The 15791-nt window shown below is 44.5% G+C and overlaps 2 long non-coding RNA genes across 5 annotated transcripts in view; both read left to right on the top strand.

Annotated features, from left to right (window-relative positions):
* The window catches only part of LOC114599738 (uncharacterized), a 135516-nt gene that overhangs the window by 56200 nt on the left and 63525 nt on the right, over nt 1-15791 (top strand). For 3 of the 4 annotated variants that reach the window (XR_013393037.1, XR_013393036.1, XR_013393035.1), the window contains exon 2: nt 2545-2686. This is a non-coding gene — a long non-coding RNA (uncharacterized LOC114599738). Of the gene's footprint in view, nt 1-2544; nt 2687-8090; nt 8160-15791 lie in introns of all 4 variants that reach the window. The other variant, XR_013393038.1, reaches the window with a different exon arrangement.
* Nucleotides 8343-12666, top strand: LOC114599739 (uncharacterized). The gene is made up of 2 exons (XR_003707367.2): nt 8343-10013; nt 12538-12666. It is a non-coding gene; the product is annotated as an uncharacterized LOC114599739 (long non-coding RNA).

The raw sequence follows: 15791 nt of genomic DNA, 5'->3' as shown, positions 1-15791 counted from the left end.
TAGAGCAAAAAATACGGTACACACTGAGGTTGGCCCATTGTCTCGTTAACACAGCCATGCATGTGGTGGCCTGCTGTCCTGGCCATGCCTCCGTGCACCACCTTTCAAGGCAGCAAGGATTATAAAGGTGTTGTTCTTGGTCAAAGCGAGATGCCATAGTAGGAAAGACAAGTAACCATCTTTTTCCCTGCACCCCTCTGTCGTCAGACACCTCTCACCTCGCCACCACTGCCACCAATCTGCCTTCTTTCTTTTCTAATTACTGCACATGGTTATTGCAATGGGAGGGGACAACAGGGATGAGCAAGATGGTGGAGGGAGGGAAATTCTGCGGCAATTTGCATTTAAACCTGGCGTTCAGCATTATATCTCCCTGTTCACCCATTGTCTATAAGCATTTTAGCTCTTCCTTCTGCCTCATCAGAATGAATTAAGCATTGTCACTCCACCTCCAGCTTAATTAGAGTCATTTGCTATGTTGACACAAAGGTGGTTATATCTGAGAAGATCTCAGATTTCAATGCAATGAAATTGCAATGACAATGACAATGACAATGCTGGAAACCTCTGGTGAAAATGGTAAAGGATGGTTGGTTGAAGGAGTCGACAGTGATATTTTCCTAAGATATCCGTGAGAACTAAGGCAAATTCATAGAGGGTTATGTAATCTGGGGAACCGGGTTCACGTCCCCGCTCCTCCACATGCAGCTGCTGGGTGACCTTGGGCTAGTCACACTTCTCTGAAGTCTCTCAGCCCCACTCACCTCACAGAGTGTTTGTTGTGGGGGAGGAAGGGAAAGGAGAATGTTAGCCGCTTTGAGACTCCTAAAGGGAGTGAAATGCGGGATATCAAATCCAAACTCTTCTTCTTCTTCTCTTCTTATAAAGGATTACTAGCCATGATGGTTGTCCCCTCTCCACGGTCTGAAGCATATAGAATTGTAGAATTGCATAGTTGGAAGGGATCCCAAGGAATCACAGCTAAAGAATCCCTGATAGATGGCCATCCAACCTCTGCTTAAAAACCTTCAAGAAAGGAGAGTCCACCACCTTCTGAGGGAATCTGTCCCACGGTCAAACAGCTCTTGCCACCAGAAAATTCATACTAATGTTTAGTTGGAATCTCCTTCCTTGTAATTTGAATCCATTGGTTCATGTCCTACCCTCTGGGAGCAGAAGAAAACAAGCTTGCTCCATCTTCCACGTGGTAACCCTTTAGATATTTGAAGATGGCTATCATGTCACCTCTCCATCTCCTCTTCTCCAGGCTAAACATATGCAACTCCCTCAACTGTTCCTTGGTTTCCAGCCCCTTAATCATCTTTGTCATTCTTCCTCTGCACACATTCTAGATTCAGAATTACCTGATAAGGTAGGGGATAGAACTATCTCTCTTTTTGCCTAGTTAAGTGGTTTGCAAAAAGAAGAAAACTAGAACTGCAAGGAGAGAGAGAGAGAGAGAGAGAGAGAGAGAGAGAGAGAGAGAGAGATAGGTTACATTTGGCCATCAAAACCTGCTCAAAGCTTTTAAAAAGTGTTTGCAATGGAATCCTGCACTTTTTACCCTTCAAATGGTAGGGTTTTAAAAAAAACATATTATTTGTTTTCTGGAATAGGGGGGGATGTATGAAAGAATACAATAAACTGATCTAGCAATGGTATTCCTTTTTGTGTTATGTCTTATCTATTTGTAATCAATACAGCAAAGTACACATTATGTAAGATACATAGTTTGGTGGCACCTGCTTTTTTTATTTTAAGAAAACCTCTTCTTACTGGGTTTTAAAAACTAAAATTGGTTCGTTTGTAGTTTGTATAGCTTGTAGAAAAGTTTAAAGCTTGGAAGCTGGATCTATCAGGTTCTTCTACTACTTCCCATTCTGTCTCATTCACACATTACTAGCATGGCTTAAAAAGAGTAAACGAAGTACACAGATGCCCCATTGCTATTGAGGGGAAAAACTGTTTCTCCATATTTGTAAGGCTCATGGCTTTGGATTCTAAGCCTACATGGTTTCTCTGTAACCAGGCCTTTGGCTGTTTAAGCTATCTACGGTTTCTTTTTCTTTCATTTTCTTTAAAGAATATATCTTTATTGATTTAAAATACTATCCTACAAATACATTACAAATAGTTACAACAGAATAACAGGAATAAAAATAAAAAACAAAGAAGAATTAACATTAAAATAAAAGAATATCAGTTGTATTATCATATCTTGACCAATAAAGTCTTCTAGAGCAAAAACTTCCAATCATTCTTGTACTTTTTCTAAAATCTTGATTTTATCGCACAGTTTATTTTATAGCTTTTTCTGCATATTTATAGCTTTTTTCTGCATATTTATAGCTTTTTTCTGCATATTTTCCTAAGGTATTTTTCCAATTATTTATTATACACAAGTAGCATTCAATTCTGCCAGGATAGTTTCATTTTTACAGTGTGATCTTATATACTCCTTTGGATTCTAAGCCTACATGGTTTCTCTGTAACCAGGCCTTTGGCTGTTTAAACTATCTACGGTTTCAATCTCCTCTTTTCCAGGCTAAACATACATGCCCAGCTCCCTCACATGGAAGATGGAGCAAGCTTGTTCTCTCCTGCTCCAGATGCTAGGACCCGAACTGATGAATTTAAGTTACAAGAAAGGAGATTGCAACTCAACATAAGGAAGAGCTTTCTGAAGGTAAGAGTGGTTTGACGGTGGAACAGACTCCAACGAGAGGTGGTAGACTCTTCTTCCTTGAAGGTTTCTAAGTAGAGGTTGGATGGCCATCTGTCGTGGATGATCTAGTTGAGATTTCTGCATTGTGGAAATTGGACTAGATGACTGTCCACAAAAGATTTGAAGGATAAAAGGATTTGAGATTCCTGCATTGCAGTGGGTTAGAGTATCATCACCAACATCATCATTTTGCTTGTATGCCGCCTTTCCATAGTTGAAATGATGCTTAAGGCGGCTTACAACAAGACAAGATTTACATAATTACAAACAAAACAGAAGTCATAAACAATGAATAAAACACATCAAAAAGTACGCAACCAAATGGAAACAATTTCCACGTAAATCATAAGATCTAAAATTAAAGATACAACAATAATATCAATAACAGCAAGAAGCTCGCTCAAACCCCCCATAAACAATACTCCAGGTCCAAGAATTTGTTCAACAGCCTCAGCTTTTGTAGCTGGAGTCAGTCCGCACTCCACTCTCCCAGGCCAGATGGGAAAAGGCTAGCAAGGCAGGGTGCAGGTCTTACAGGGCTCACAGGCAAGATGGTCTCATTAGAAACAACACAGATTGAAATTAAAAACAATTTTAAAGAGGAGCCCTCTCTGCTGAGCAGCAGCCGCAGTCCTCGTGAATCCTGTCAGGCCCCGCCCTAGGCCAGGTGGAAAGAGGCAAGGGCTGGGCCCTTCAGGCCCTCAGCAGGACTAGATGACCCCTGGATCCCTTCCAACTCTAGTAAAGGTAAAGGTAAAGGGACCCCTGACCATTGGGTCCAGTCGTGAGCGACTCTGGGGTTGCAGCGCTCATCTCGCTTTATTGGCCGAGGGAGCCGGCATACAGCTTCCAGGTCATGTGGCCAGCATGACTAAGCCACTTCTGGTGAACCAGAGCAGTGCACGGAAACGTTGTTTACCTTCCTGCCGGAGAAGTACCTATTTATCTACTTGCACTTTGACGTGCTTTCGAACTGCAGGAGCAGGGACCGAGCAACAGGAGCTCACCCCGTCATGGGGATTTGAACTGCTGACCTTCTGATCAGCAAGTCCTAGGCTCTGTGGTTTAACCCACTGCGCCATTCTACCATTCTATAAAAGGGGAATCTCATATTCCTAAAGGACTGAAACAGGGTTGTCCACAGTAAAGGAAGACAGATGGTCACCCTATAACATGTGTACTTCCCTCCCCCACAAATCATGTGTATTAATCATTGTGCTAGAAAAAAGGAACATCAGATTCAGCCTTGAACAGCTGTACAGGTAACTATGGTATTTCTGAAAAATAGAAATCAGTGAAACGACAGAGCTCACTTTAGAATTCTAAACATACCTTCTGAAGAATCAATGGGACTTTAAAGTGTATTTGAAAGATCCTGGCCACTGAAAACCACTTTTTAAGAACAATTAAAGGGATTGAATTAAATGTCTGGAAGGAAAGGAATTCGGAATTGAGACTGGATGTGTTTTGCTGACACCGTTGACCTTAATTCACCTTACAGTCTTGAGGGATGGGGGAAGGAAATGGCTGCAGCTCAGAAACCAGGCTTAGGACCTGAGCTCTGATTTTTTCCTTATATGTCATTAAATTTCTGCGAGAATTCTCCTGGCTTCAAGCGATGGATTCTGTGCTTGAATATTTCATTGTTGCTTAATGAAATTTGCGCAGGGAAAGAAATTGACTAGCAACTTCTAGCCGAGATAAAATGGAAGCCGGGGAAGCGGGGGAACCTTCCTCTGGTGCAATAGGTTTTGTAGGTTTCTTGAACAATGAAATAAAACCAGCAGCCTGTCTACCACTCCCCAGAGTGCCAAGTGACCCCCTTTCCAGCTCTTGGGGGGTGGGTACCACTCGTCTCTAGCATCTGACCTGGATAGTATAGTCAGTTGAAAACCTATTCATCTTTTGAAGCTTGGTAGCTGCTGGACTGCTAGCGGGAGGTATTTATTTATTGGGGGGAGGGATTGAAAGCTGTGTCATTTGGACAAGTCGCCTTCCCAGGAAACAGAATGTTTAGGATTTAAAAAACATGCATTGAAGATAAACCCAACCTTCCGCTACAGGAACATTTGATGCTCATGGAACGCAGAGATTGAGAAAGCTAGCAGGTGCTGGGAGGGAATCCCTTGCATGAAGTTGTTAATGCGTCTTAATCCTGACCCTGTGTCACCCCTCCATGCTAATACCGTGGCCTCCTATGGCCAAGCGATTCTGAAACCTACCTCTTTGTTGGCTAGAGGGGCAGGGTTTTTTCTCCACGGACTGCATAGCATTAAGAAGATCCCCCAAGCTCATTCCGCATGCAGCCTAGATATTCTTTCACTCACAGAGACACTCCCGGTTATGTCAAAAATGGTTTGTGCTTTGCAGTAGACGATGAAGCCATGAAGTCGGAATTTGTCAGCCTGAGGTCTTCCAGATGTGCTGGCTGGGGCTGATGAGACTTGGAGTCCAAAACATCTGGAGAGCACCAGGTTGGCAAAGGCTGCAACAAGCTTTGAGAACGATTGACACAGCTCCCTGTAAGAGTAACCACCGGAGCAAATCCAAGCTTTTGTCTGAATTAGGCAGTTTGGGATGAGAAAGCTTGAAAATTGTTGGTTTTTCCTTTTCCTTTTCTGTTTTGCTACTCTGCAATTTAAAACTGTTGTGTTGTGCCTTCCTGTTTCACTAAATAAAAGCAAGCGTACCCCAAGGGCCAATCCTGCACATGTTCCATCCACCTGGAGCTGTTGTGGATAGCTGAAGCTCGAACATCTGAAATAATGCGGGGTGATAGGAAACAGACTTGGCTGAGAAACCCAGCGCCCTTCTCATATTTCGCTCCTGGTGGTGCTCGCAGTGGTGCTTACTTTGCACCCCTGTAAAAACGTTGCACAGCCAGTCCTCAGGTCCACTCTTTTTAAAATATCCCAGTGGCAACACAACAAAGATAAGACAATGCAGTTACCGAACACCAACCATTTTGGGCCCTGCAATCAGCAGGGGAGGTCCTGTTGGTGCAGCGGCGGAGGAAGATGCTCAGGCTCCTGGGGCAGAGCACCCAGGGGTGGGACAAGCTGCTCATAGGGACTGGGCGCACTGTGGGCCTCTGGAGTCTGTGTGCCTCCTCCCACTCAGCCACCCTAGAGCTGGGGGGGAGGCAGTGGACGAACCGTTTGGGCAGAACGGAGCCCGTGCGTGCCCAAGCCAACCCATCTCTCCCAGGAGAGACATGTGGCTCAGGTGTGCTGCAGGCCCCGTGGTGAGTGCCGCCTGGCATTTTGTCACCCCCCTCAGTGGTGACACCTGGGGCGACCCACACCCACTGCACCCACTGCACCTCCTTCCTCCGCCCCTATGTTGGTGGTGCCATCCTTGCCTGGCCTGTGCTGAACCATTACAGGGCTTTCTTGGTGGTGGTTCCCTATTTGTGAAAGGACCTCCTTGGTGAGGCGGGTTTGTTTCTCTTATCATTAACTTTCAGGAGGAACTTGGAAACATTCCTGTTCAACCTGGCATCTGCTGGCTGAAAGATACTGTTCCTGGAAACCTTGAAATTTATTAGCTGCAAGGATATGCGACTGACATGCTCTTCAACATTTTTAAAATGTTTCTGGGTTTTAAAATTGCTTTTCAAAATTTTAAAGGTGCTTTGCTTTGATTTTAATTGCTGTTTGCCCGCTAGACTCCTTTTTTTCAGGAAGGGCGGGATAGAAATTTAATAAATAAAAAAGTAATAAACGCAAACGGAATAGTTTTCATAATACAGGCCTGGTGCTGATATAGTGTAATATTCATGGGAATGAAAAATAACATGTTATTTTTGTGCATGTGTTATGCCTCGTGGATTTATTGTATTTGCACATATGTCGAAATTTGCAGTCTATTTACTCTAGGGTAGTTGTGAGGCGGGGGAAGAGTCTGTAGTTGTGTGTTTGCATTTTATTTGAAGTCAGCCTACAGGAAATAATTATTGCCATAATAATATGTACATGTTATCCTACGTTGCAGTTAATATCCAACATTTGGCAAATGACAACATTCACGCATAAACGTTGACAGTCTCAAACAGAATTTTTTAAGGCCGACAAAACTCGGGAACGGATAAGTTATTGAAACATGATTGCCAGCAATAACACATTTGTGGAATTCGTGATTGTCAGAATTCAAATGTCAGTGTCAATATCCCCCAAATTTTGGACATTCGCTATAATTTCAGATTCAGAGGGTAGGGGAAACTAAGCTTGAAGTGGATGGGGGAGAGAGCGAGACAGAGAGAGAGAGAGAGAGAGGGAGAGAGGGAGAGAGAGAGAGAGAGAAAGAAAGAAAGAAAGAAAGAAAGAAAGAAAGAGTTGAGCAAAAAGTAGTAATGTCAAAGGGCATAGTGTTAACTTTTTCTACTAACTTTTAAAATATTCCACTGCTAACATTGTACAATATAAAGCTGCATGCATTTCTCTCCCCCTAACACAATATCATACAATTTTAGCACCTACATAGATTAAATATCCCAATTCTCTCTCACACCTGCAAATCCACATTTTCCTTCTAAACCTTTATGGGTTAAATTTCCTGTTCACTCCTTCCCTCAAATTCACTTCTCTCTGCTCCTTCAGCCACCCAGAAATCTGAACAAGGGCATTTCGGTAGACAGGAGGAGGGGTCAAAAGTAAACAGGTGTTTGCTTGCTTTTTCATTTTTTAGTTTCTCCAAATTTATAAATGTAGTCATGGAATGGTTGGGAATCCCTTTAAAAATCCATGTTTTGTTGTCAGTTTTGCCAGCTTTCTGTATTATTTTAATTCACTATTTCCTAAAGACAAAGGGTCAATCATCATGGAAGCTCCTCCTCCTCCTCCTCCTCCTCCTCCTCCTTCTTCTTCCTCCCAGTCTATTGCTTATATTAATTGCACCTATTAATATATCTCACACAGAAGAAGACTCAGAGCAGTGTCTCTCATCGGAGAGTCTCCATTTAGATTATAAATACCACATGAAGAAAAACATTCACATTAAAATTGGACAATTTGCAAATTAAGATAGGAAAGGTCATAACACACACACACACCCCATCTATTTTTATATTTGCCTGAATGGTGCTTACGAAACACCAGGAATTATTCATGTTGATAGCAGGGCAAGAAATAGGATTCTACAGAAGTGTAACTTTAATTTCTTGGATGACATGTTTTTGAGAGAATATTTCGGAAAAATAATGTATAATTACAGAAGTGTCTATATGTACTATAATCTCATTTTCCTTTTTTGAAAAACAACAATGTATCTCTAGAAGACTTTGATGTCTTTGAGATATTATTTGATTTACCACAATATTCCTATTTTTAAAAGGTGGCTATCTTGCCATTTTGCCTTGTTTTAACAGACGCTTATTTCAAAACTATACTGCCCTGGACCTCTGCTGAGATCTCCCCTGTCTTGGAACTCAAGAGAGGTGCCAATTTATATGTGTGTGTTTGTGTTATAGCAGTATTTTGGTATTTAAATCTCCTTCATGTTTTAAAGGAACTTAAGGCAAACCATGACTGCCTCAGCTTACCAGTAACAGAAGGCAGTAACCCTATAGAAGAGCCGAGTTTGCTGGTGATTTTTTTCTTTATTAAAAAACAAAAAAAACCTGTAAAAACCTGGAATAGGAGTTGTGATTGTCAGTAAAAAAATACAATAAAGCAAGAAATGCACATAGCAATCACTAGGAAACAGGGAGGGAGAGAAATAATGGCAAGGAGTATTCTCTGGTCCCCAAATGGTGAAAAGCAAGGAAGAATATAATCAAGTTTGGGATGCTTAAAAAAAAAAAAAAAGAGCAGTCAAGTAGTTAATTGACTTTGCTTTAATCAGCCCAATGAATATTCATTAGTGTGCTGGTCCTAATCACAGGGGCCATGTTGTCCGCATTTAGCAAGCACACGATCAGCATCATACAATGCCTCAACAGCTTCCCTTCCTGTCTGCACTGACATTAAATTTAGAGGTTTTACGCCTTCACTAGCTCACAGTTAGCACTGATTGGCCCAGCTGCTCTACTCGAAAATGCCATAGCAACCCCTGGCTGGTTGCCTAGCAACTTTTTTGTGTGTGTGTGCAAAAGCCCAAGCCAGTAATCCATAGGCTCAGCATCGTTGAAAATATGGTTTTGTAGGCGTGGATTTGTGCATGTGTGCTGATTCCGCGGGGAAGAAGGTCAAGCTTTTAAGTTACAGTTATATAGAATCCACTCTTGCTTATAGCGTCTCTCCTTAAGAATTGCTCAGATTTTTATAACCTGGCGGTTGCACGGTATCATATTTCTAGCGTGTGGCTCTTATGCTATATGATCCGGTGATCTGGGCTAAGCCAACACAAGGACAGCACACAAACCACACACACAATGTGGATGTAACCCCAAGATCTTCATCGGCAATGACAGGAGCCTTTGCATAAAGCCTATCTGACCCCAGCGGAGCTGAGAATCGCTCGCTCGGCCTCTCTCTTTGGCAATGTGGGCTTGAGTTCTTCTGTGCTTCGCTATAATCTGTCCTAAATGAAACAGAAATTGCAAGCTGAATTTTGCAAGCTGTGCAATTTTCTAAAAGATGGAGGATTGTGCGTATGAAGCTCTGGCCAGGTCTTGTTCACTGTCTTTGATCTAGAGAGGCTCTTCCGCTAACTGGAATGGCCCTGGGCTCCTCCGAGCGGAAGGGTAGGGTATAAATTCAACAAACAACTGCGAGTCTCACTTCTACCCTCAGAAGGACTGCAGTGGTACCTTGGTTTTCAAATGCCTTTGTACTCAAACGTCTTGGAACCCAAACACTGCAAACCCAGAAGTAAGTGTTCGGGTTTGCGAACCTTTTTCAGAAGCCGAACGTGCTCCGTTTTGAGTGTTACGCTTCCGTTTTGAGTGCCACACTTCGGATTTCAGTGCCAAACTTCCGTTTTGAGAGTTACGCTTCCGATTTGAGTGCCATATTTCCAATTTGAGTGTTTTGCTGAGGTCTGTCTGTTTTTGCTATTTATTTTGCGTTTTTATTGCTCTTTTTTGTGTGACTGTGTGAAACCCAGTTCAGCTACTGATTGATTGATTGATTGTGTGACTGCAGTACATTGTTTATTGCTTTCATTTTATGGATCAATGGTCTCGTTAGATGGTAAAATTCATGTTAAATTGCTGTTTTAGGGGTTGTTTTTAAAAATTTGGAACGGATTAATCCATTTTGCATTACTTTATACGGGAAAGCACACCTTGGTTTTGGAACGTTTTGGTTTTGGAACGGACTTCTGGAACGGATTATGTTTGAGAACCAAGGTACCACTGTATTTCCAACTTAGCAGAAGAATGCTGTTTGAGAAAAGTGATCCAAAATACATAGCCTTTCCATTTGCACATGGGGTGCTAGTTCCATAATAAGGGAGAGACTATCTTATCCCTTAAATACCCAGTAGATCACTGTGGTCTGCAGAAGTCTCTCTTGCAATTTTCAAATATCTCAGAAACCTGCTCTGTACTAGCTCAGACCAGGACTGGCTGCCCCTCTTGTGTGGACAGCATTCATGTTGAGATATGACAGGCACCCCAATCTGCACTTTCCAGAAACAGGTGGGTTTTTTTATTTAAAAAATGGCCAGCACTGTCAAAATAATATGCATACATTCATGGGCTCCATAGTCAGGCACAGTAAATTAACTGGGTGCTGTCCCTTTTAGTACATCCCAGCATCCATAATCCCTATGCACTCAAGCCCAATTCCCATTATTCTTCTCCTTTAAGTGATTATAATGTGTTGATGTTGGAGCATGCAGGTCATGCCTGTGAATTCACATCATATGTATGGCAATCTTTTTCACTATTGTTTCTTATCCATGAGGAGGAGGATACTCTCATCGTGCACAAGAAATGTACTACAGATACTGGATCCTGACTCAGGGCCAGTCCACTAGGTGGGGTGAGGCCTCAGGCGACAAAAGCCCCCAAGGCGCCACCACCAATGGTGCCCTGCTTGCCCTGTTGCCTACACCAGCAGCAGAGAAGTGGCACCAGCATTGGCACCAAGATCTTCTGAGATCTTCTGGAGCATGCAAGATCTTGCATGGTTTCAGGTGAGATCGTGCCCCAGTGAGGCATTCGTAAGGACTGAAGGTCCCCGCCTTCCCACCGTTCTCCAAAGCGACTTCTCCAGGTCCTTCCACAACAACCTGAGTCTCCTTCATCGTGTCTCCCTTTGCTCGGCCCTCATCATTCCACTTTGTGTAATGAGATACCATGGAGGGCAGGGGAGCTGGTCACAGCAGGTGGTGAAGGCTCCCTAGATTCTTCAGCAGCCTGCCTCATCTCTGCCTCCTGACCCCACTCCTCCACTCCTGCCTCTGAGTCTGGATCGCTCTCCGCCACTGCCTCTTCTTGCTCACTAAATCCTGTTACCTGCTTGGCTTCCAACACCTCCTCCCCCCAGTCTGCTCCCTCTTCTCCCTTTGCCACTCAAAATCAAGTTAGAATACACACCACCTGGCCACCTCTTAATTATTTTAAAGTAAGGAAGAGACAAAAGCTGATCCCTGTCCGATTTTGGAGGTTTAGTTTTCCTAAGAAATGTATCATCCTAATATGGATTATGGAGGAATAGGAACTTCGATCTGCAATTTGGCAGGCTTAATCCATTGGGGGGGGGGCTCCTGTGCCTGCAAATGTCATCTGCTTCTGCCAAAAAATGGGGGAAAAAAGGTTATAGTCATATTTTGTCTCTCTGTGTGAATGTGTGGGTGGGGTGGGGTGGGAAGTAGAAGAAGAAGAAGAAGAGTTTGGATTTGATATCCCGCCTTTCACTCCCCTTCAGGAGTCTCAAAGCGGCTAACATTCTCCTTTCCCTTCCTCCCCCACAACAAACACTCTGTGAGGTGAGTGGGGCTGAGAGACTTCAGAGAAGTGTGACTGGCCCAAGGTCACCCAGCAGCTGCATGTGGAGGAGCGGGGAAGCGAACCCGGTTCACCAGATTACGAGTCTACCGCTCTTAACCACTACACCACACTGGCTCTCCGAATAGCTCCGAATAGAAATCAGAGATTGAAACAGGGAGAACACAGAGTGATTCAGATCAGAGGAGTTGTTGTTTTTTAAGCACAGAAACAGATACAAGGGGAACTTGGGGGCCCATGCACAACCCTAGTATGCATACCCCCATGGACATGTTTGTGTCTCTGTGTGTGTTGTATTACAGAATCTGTGGCACATACACTGGGCATTTCATTTAGCTGGTATTTGCTACGTGCTATTAGTTGGGATCAACTGAGGGCATCTCAAGGGATAATCAGACAATCTGTTGTACTCGCAAATGTCCCAATCTTTCCAATCAACCAGGGAGACTTGTAAGAACATTGCAGTTGGGACAGAAGGCGCTGGTGCTAGGGATTGTTTGGGAAATATCCAAAGCAGCCTAAGACAATTTGATTTGATTTGCAGTTGGTCCAGGATAGACACAAAGGAAACCCTTCTCCACACACTAAGAAGCAACTCGAGAGACCCATACTCACACACATCAGGGTAGATAATTAAGATTAATAGAGGATATTAACAGAGAATAAGCATATCCATAACTACTGGGTGATTGCAATGGCAAGGAGAGGAAGTTCTGTTGCAAAAGTGGAAGTTCACCCATTGATTCTAGCCTAAGCTTTTGCTTCCTAGTGATCTGGAAGGGTTTGGCAGGAGAGAGAGTGGACACACCTATACAGGTGTTATTATTGCTTAAAACCAACCAACTATGACTGTAGGTTTGCTTAGATCTAGTGCAGAAGATATGTGAAATAATTAGCATATCCCACCTTTTGGACACAGGTTTGGCATCGCAGAGGTGAAACGAACCCTAGCAGAAAATGGACTCTTGCTGAAGACACCTTGCTGACATATTAAAAACTATTCCGTTATCATGTACAAATGTTCATAAGTAAAGAGAAGCTTAGAGAAGTCTTCCTGCGTGAACCTTGGGCATGGATTAGAGCTGCCATTGGGTCTTTTTGTTTCTGTTTCTGGTAAGAGTTCTGAGTGGTCCTTTTTTTTCTAGGGACACCCAAGGGTACAAAGTACTGGCACCTTTTCTCTAGAAGAAAAGCACTGGTTCTGAGCCTTTAACCAAGGACCTGACAGGTGGACATTCAACCAGTTAAGGAAGCTTTGGGAGTTGACAGTTCTGCAGAGAATCACTAGACTGATCAAATTAACTCTGCATAAGATCTGGGCTGTGAGACAGAAGGCTTTCATGACTTTCCAGAAAGAACATGGGCACGAATATGGTTTTGTTGCTATTGGAGTCGCAGATAGAGTTTGTGGATTATTGAGATGATAGCCGTGCTCTCTGATTATTTTCCATGGTCCTTTTGCCTCCTGCAACAGTTTCCTCTTCTCCTTTCTGTCAAAATCTTGATAAAATGTTAATTCAACAAATGAGAAAATGAAAGAACAGGCAGGCATTCTCTGGACACAGATGGGACGCTGTGGACATGCCACATCTATTTAATTTCTGCATCTTGGGCAGCCCTTAAAGGCACAAGAACCCAGCCAGGTGAGCAAATGAGCTAGCAAACCCAGGAGGCAACTCTCACAAGTGGGATCTTCAAGCGCTGCACACAACTAGCAATTTAGGAGCAAATTTAAGGAGATCGGACCCATGTGTCGGAATTCAGTTCATGCCAATTCTCTAAGTTATAGAGCAGGAGTGCGGAAAGCTTTGCTGCTCAAGGGCCGCATTCCATCATGAATGATCTCCTGGGAGCCATGTTCCAGTGGTGGTCAAGGACCAGAGGCAAACGTGGATGGACTCCGGGGAAGATCTAGGTGGAGAAATTGTGGTGATATAGCTACATTTCAGCCACACACGTCAGAGGTTTCTGTATATATACACACACACACAGATCTCTCCAGTCTCCATCCAGGCGTGTACAAGGCATGATTATCCAAGTTCAAGGACTCATTCCAAGAAGGCAAAACTACACAAAGGGTGTGGAGAAGAGCTAGGGAAAGGTGTGGCCTGGGAAAAGTCCACAGGGCCAGATAGACTTGAAGGACCACATTTGGCTTTGGATGTCGGGTTCTCCACAGCTGTTATAAAAGCTTATAAACTGTGTTTTGGAGCATGTGAGTGTGTGTGTGTGTGTGTGTGTGTGTGTGTGTGTGTGTGTATGTGCTAGACCTGTCTCTAATGACTCTGTGGGGGCTTGCCCCCCACCAACCTTTCACACATTGAGGCCAACTGTTTGAAGGGAGAGTCTAACCACATCCAGCTGAACGCAGCTAGTATCTTCCCCTCTTTTGTAAACCCTTCTTATTTGGATATTGGGGGCAGGAGGCCTCACAGGTGGGGAAGCAGCGGCGGAGCAAGCCGATCAGGGGCCTGGGGTGGTGCGCATGTCGTGCTCCCAGGGGTGGGGCCAGCCACCCACAGGGCGGGGTGAACCGGGGCAGAGCGCTCAGTGGGGCCTCTGAGGAGTCTGCCTGCCTCCTCCCACTCAGCCGCCCTACAGCTGAGGGGGAGGCAGCAGGCAGACTGTTTGGGGCAGTGCGGAGCCTGTGGGCACCCCAGCCACCGCATCACTTCCAGGAAAGATGTGTGGCTCAGGTGCGGTGCAGGCCCCATGGTGAGTGCCGCCTGGCACTTTGTCACCCGCCCAGTAATGACACCCTGGGCGGCCACGCCCCCACTGCACCCCCTTCCTCCGCCCCTGTGGGGAAGTGCATATGCTCCCATGTGTCTCCACAGTTTGAATAACTGAATAGGGCTTCTGAGACCATTATACTCAATGGATTGGGCCAACCTTGGCTCCGAGGCTTCCATTGTAGGGCCAGGGGGACTCACCTTGCAATCCTGCCTTCCTCAAACTGAACTGAGCGCAACTGGAGCTCAGTTTAGCTCAGTTGGGAGAGCATGAGAATCTTGATCTCAGGGTCGTGGGTTTGAGCTTCACATTGGGTGAAAGATTCCTGCATTTCAGGGGGTTGGAACAAATGACCATTGTGGCCCTTTCCAACGTTATGTTTCTAATTTGGTTGCCTGGTTCTTCATTGCTCCTGAAATATGTCCAAAGTTGCCCGCTTTGATTCCAGAGTCGGTGCTCATCTGAATTCACTGCATACCCCTAATTTAAATGCAAAGAGTGAACACACAGATTGCACGGAACAACCTTAACTGTGTGCTATAGAGCTCTCTCTCTCTCTCTAAACCTGCTTGGCTGTCCTTAGACCTTTGTTTCTGATGCCTTCTGCTCCCTCTGGACACTCTCTGAGGCTCTAGCATTAATCACACAAGTTATTGTTTAATTTCCTGCCTTGCTCTGCAAGGCCTATGACACTGGGCTTTTAGAAGAACAAAGACAGCAAGAAAAAATATTTTGCAGCAATCAACAACTGGGGTCATTACACCTTTGCCCTGGTGTTCCTGTTTGCATTAGGCATGTGTGCCTGTACACAAATTAGGCAGGCTGTACACAAATACTGCCGTCTCAACCACTAACACCTCTAATGAGATGAGAATGAATCGCAGAAGCTCTGTGGCCATGGGGCGCTGGGATACTAGGGCAGTTGTGCATCAAATTCCTTAAAAACACGAGATCTCTGCTGCATCAGCTCAAAGGCTTATGCGGTCGAGCATCCTGTTTTCCATAGTTGCCAACCAGTTCAGTGGTGTAGCATGGGGTGGGGGGGCACAGGGGTGCTTCTTCTTGTTGTTGTTTAGTCGTCTAGTCGTGTCCGACTCTTCGTGACCCCATGGACCAGAGCACGCCAGGCACTCCTGTGTTCCACTGACTCCCACAGTTTGGTCAAACTCATGCTGGTAGCTTCGAGAACACTATCCAACATCTCGTCCTCTGTCATCCCCTTCTCCTTGTGCCCTCCATCTTTCCCAACATCAGGGTCTTTTCCAGGGAGTCTTCTCTGGAAGTGGCCAAAGTATTGGGGTCCCAGCTTCAGGATCTGTCCTTCCAGGGAGCACTCAGGGCTGATTTCCTTAAGAATGGATAGGTTTGATCTTCTTGCAGTCCATGGGACTCTCAAGGGGTGCTTAGCCAATGGTAAATGGCATTTTCATGTGCTCTGGC

The sequence above is a fragment of the Podarcis muralis genome, chromosome 5 (genome assembly GCF_964188315.1).
Source record: "Podarcis muralis chromosome 5, rPodMur119.hap1.1, whole genome shotgun sequence".
Taxonomy (NCBI): Eukaryota; Metazoa; Chordata; class Lepidosauria; order Squamata; family Lacertidae; genus Podarcis; species Podarcis muralis.
Note: the sequence above shows the minus strand (reverse complement) of the source record. Positions and strands in the feature narration are given on the sequence as shown.